Source organism: Oratosquilla oratoria, chromosome 10 (assembly GCF_046742065.1).
Source record: "Oratosquilla oratoria isolate Oo_2021 chromosome 10, ASM4674206v1, whole genome shotgun sequence".
Classification (NCBI taxonomy): Eukaryota; Metazoa; Arthropoda; class Malacostraca; order Stomatopoda; family Squillidae; genus Oratosquilla; species Oratosquilla oratoria.
The window spans coordinates 34,378,291-34,383,290 of NC_134786.1; positions in this window are offsets into that span (position 1 = coordinate 34,378,291).

Genomic DNA, 5,000 nt, shown 5'->3' on the forward strand with positions numbered 1-5,000 from the left:
CTACTGTCACTCTCTCCCCTTGTACATCTCATCACCTTACTTTTACCCACATTTATCTTCAACTTCCTTCTTTCGCACACCTTCTCATACTTTGTCACTAACTTCCTCAATCTCTCCTCTCATCCTCCTACAAGCACAGTGTTGTCAGCAAACAACAACTGATTTATCTCCCACTTTTCTCAATTTTCCTTAACCATCTCCAATTTCCTGACCCACTACCCTTGCATTCACCTCTCGCACCACCCCTTCCATGTAAAGATTGAACAGCCAGGGTGACATAACACATCCCTGACGAAGTCCCACCTTAACTCAAACCATTCAGTCTCTCCATTTCTAATCCCAACACAGGCTTTACTACTCTCATAAAAACTCTTGACTGCTCTTAACAGCTTTCTTCCTATCCCAAGTATCTGCAGTACCTCCCACAGTGCCCTCCTATCTATCCTGTCATAAGCTTTTTCCAAATCCATAAAGGCCCAAAAAACATCTCTACCTTTTCCTATAGCTTTCTCACATATCTGTCTTACCACAAAAATCTGATACATGCAATCCTACCTGTCCTAAACCCACAGTGTTCCTCACCAATTACTCCCTGTTCCTCTTCTAATCCTCTCAGTGTAAATCCTTCTATAAGCCTTCCCAACAACACTCAACAAACTGATACCTCTGAAACTACTACACACACACTTGTCTCTTTTTCCTTTGTAAAGCGGAACTATACAGGCACTCCTCTAGTCTTCCGGTACTATATCCTCTTATACACAAATATTAAACAACCTCACTAGCCAGTCCACCATCACTGTACCTTCCTTTTTCAGACATTCTTCATGTCATCCATCCAGACCAGGTACCTTACCTGTTTTCATCATTTTAACAACTGCTTTCAATTCATCCTTCTCTATTTCTACTCCATTTTCCTCACTCCTCACACTCTTTTTCTTAGCACTTCCCACTGCAGCTATCTTTCCTTCCCTATCCTCCTTCACATTAAGCAACTCCCTAAAATACCCTGCCCACCTTCCTCTTACTGCCATTATCATCTCTCCATCTGCACATTTTACCTTTTCCTCTCTACTTGATTCGCCTCTTTTTTCTCTTTTAATTTCCTTCCAAAACATCTTTTTATTGCTTTAAAAAATTTCTGTCATACTCTTACCCCATTTCACATCTGCTCTCCTCTTTGCTTCCTTTATCTTATGCTTAGCTTCCTTTCTCTTTACTTTGTACCTCTCATACGATTCCCTCGTCCTAATTTGCAGCCAATCTATGAATGCCTGCTTCTTTTCTTCTACACATTTCTTTGCTTCCTCATCCCACCACTCACTACCCTTCCTTCTTTTTCCTCCCGCCCTCCTTGTTCCACACACCATCTTTGTACACCTTATGACTCCCTCCTTGAACCATCCCCATTCCTCCTCCACTCCTAGTTCTACCCAACCCTCACTCCCTCCCACTCCTCTTTCAGTTTCTTCTTAAACTTACTCTCCTTTTTCCCCTCATTTAAGCAGTTCACTCTAAGTACCTCCCTACCTTCTGTCCTTTTCCTCTTTCTCCACCTATTCTCCACTCTCATTTTACCTTCCACCAGAAAATGATCTGATATTCCCCCACTCTCTCCCCTTAGAACATGTACATCCTTAACTCTCCCTACCATACTCCTGTGTGTGTGTGTATGTGTGTGTGTGTGTGTGTGTGTGTGTGTGTGTGTGTGTGTGTGTGTGTGTGTGTGTGTGTGTGTGTGTGTGATAATGATAATAATAATAATAATAATAATAATAATAATAATAATAATAATAATAATAATAATAATAATAATAATAATAATAATAATAATAATAATAATAATAATAATAATAATAATAATAATAATAATAATAATAATAATAATAATAATAATAATAATAATAATAATAATAATAATAATAATAATAATAATAATAATAATAATAATAATAATAATAATAATAATAATAATAATAATAATAATAATAATAATAATAATGATAATAATAATAATAATAATAATAATAATAATAATAATAATAATAATAATAATAATAATAATAATAATAATAATAATAATAATAATAATAATAATAATAATAATAATAATAATAATAATAATAATAGTAATAATAATAATAATAGTAATAGTAATAATAGTAATAATAATAATAGTAATAATAATAATAGTAATAATAATAATAATAATAATAATAATAATAATAATAATAATAATAATAATAATAATAATAATAATAATAATAATAATAATAATAATAATAATAATAATAATAATAATAATAATAATAATAATAATAATAATAATAATAATAATAATAATAATAATAATAATAATAATAATAATAATAGTAATAATAATAATAATTGTAATGATAATAATTGTAATAATAATAATTGTACATACATATACCAAGGCTTTTTCCCCCTTCCAAGGGAGGTAGCCAAAAAGGGAAAGGCATAAAAACACTCCCACCCATTTCATACCTATATACACTCCACACCCCTCCCACCCTTCCTCTCATCTGAGCACCTCCCATCTGAGCACCTCCTGGATGACGGGTCATCCCTGCACCCTGCCCACCGCCCTGGGTCAGAAGCAGTGTCGCAAGACACAGTACATCCACAGCAAGGCCGCTTCATTTAATCGGCGACCCCCCCTCTCCGTCCCCCTTTGCATATAAGGAGAGGACGGGGAGAAATCCCTTCGGGCTGCGTCAAAATTTACTTACACATACTACCTCCACCCCCCACCCCCCCGCCCATTCCTCCTCATGCAGTCAAACATCATCCATATACAACCATTCTCCACTCACCTCTGTCTTCCGTCCCTCTCCCTTCCTTCCTCAACAGACATTCCCCTCTTCCCCAAAGCCCCCTTCACCCCATCCATCCACCTCATCCTAGGACGTCCCCTCATGTTCACTCCCTCCACATCTGCCTTCCATACCTCTTTTACTAGTCTTTCTTCACTCTCATATCTTTCCATGTGTCCAAACCATCCTAATATTCTTTCATCAACCCTATCTCCCAAATCCTTTTCACCCCTGTTCTCCTCCTCACCTCTCATTTTCTCACTCTATCTAGCCTAGTAACCCCCACCAGACTTCTCAGACACCTCATCTCAAACACAATTCAAACTCCTTCTCTCTTCTTCTCTTATGTTCCACGTTTCTGCCCCATACAATGCTGTTGGCACAATCACTCCTTCATACAGTCTCCTCTTCGCATCCATTCCCAAATGTCTATTTCTCATTATACTCTTTTTAAACCACCAAGGCATTTACTCGCTTCTCTCAATCTACATTCTACCTCCACCTTCACTCCACCTTTCCTGCTACACTTGCACCCAAGTATCTAAACAACTATCCACTTCCTCAGTCGCTCTCCCTTAATGTTCACTTCCAGTCTACTGCCACTTTCACCCCTTGTACATCTCATCACCTTACTTTTACCCACATTTATCTTTAGCTTTCTTCTATCACATACTCTCCCAAACTCTGCCACCAGCTTCCTCTATCCCTCCTCTGACCCTGCCACAAGCGCAGTGTCGTCCTGCAAACAACAGCTGGCTCACCTCCCACTTTTTCTCCATTTTCTTTAACCATCTCCAATCCCTGACTCACTACCCTAGCTTCACCTCTCGCACCACCCCATCCATGTATAGTTGAACAGCCAGGGCGACATAACACATCCTTGACGAAGTCCCACTTTACTTCAAACCACTCACTCTCTCCATTTTCCAATCCTAACACATGCTCTACTACTCACATAAAAACTCTTGACAGCTCCCAAAAGCTTTCCTCCTATCCCATAAATCTGCATAACCTCCCCACAGTGCCTTTCTGTCTACCCTATCATAGCCTTTTCCAGATCCATAAAAGCCCAAAAATACATCCTTCCCCTTTTCTATAGCTTTCTCACATATCTGTCTTACCACAAAGATCTGATCTACACAACCTCTACCCGTCCTAAATCCACACCTGTTTCCTCAACCAATTACTCCTTCTGGTTCCTCTCCTAAACCTCTCAATTAAGATTCTCCCATAAGCCTTCCCTACTACACTCACCAGGCTAATCCCTCTGAAATTACTACATTCACACTTGTCCCCTTTTCCCCCTTGTAAAGAGGAACTATACAGGCACTACTCCAGACCTCCGGAACTCTACACTATCTCCAGCAAACATAAAATAATCTCACCAACCAGTCAAACATCACTGAAACACCAATTTTCAGACATACTGCATGACATCCAACCAGACCAGGTGCCTTACCTGCTTTCATCATCTTTACAACTGCCTTCACCTCATCCTTCCTTATTTCCTCCTCCATTCTCCTCACTCATCACTCTCTCATTTTCTTCGTATTTCCCACTGCAGCTATCTTTCCCTCCCTATCCTCCTTCACATTCAGCAACTCCCTAAAATATTCTGCCATCTTCCCCTCACTGCCATCTCTTCCATTATCATCTCTCAGTACCTTTCACCTTTTCTCTACTTGATTCACCTCCTCTTCCTCTCTTAATTTTCTTCCAAAACATCTTTTTATTACTTTCAAAATTTTCTGTCATACTCCTACCCCATTTCACATCTGCTCTCCTCTTTGCCTCTTTTACCTTTTGCTTTACTTCTCTTTTCTTTTCTTTTTGTACGTCTCATATGACCCCCCTGTCCTCTTTGTAACCAATCTGTGAATGCTCGCTTCTTCTCTTCTACAGCCTTCTTTGTTTCCTCATCCCACCATTCACTACCCTTTCTTCTATTTCCCCCTGTCCGTTCTTGTTCCACACACCATCCTTGCACACTTTAAGACTCTCCTCCTTGAACCATCCCCCATTCCCTCCTCCACACCCATCTCTGCTCTATCCTTAACTCCCTCCCACTCCTCCTTCAGCTTCTTTTCGTACGGTCCTTCTCCTTTTCCTTTTTATTCAAAGAGTTCACTCTAAGAACCTCCCTACCTTTTGTCCCTTTCCTCC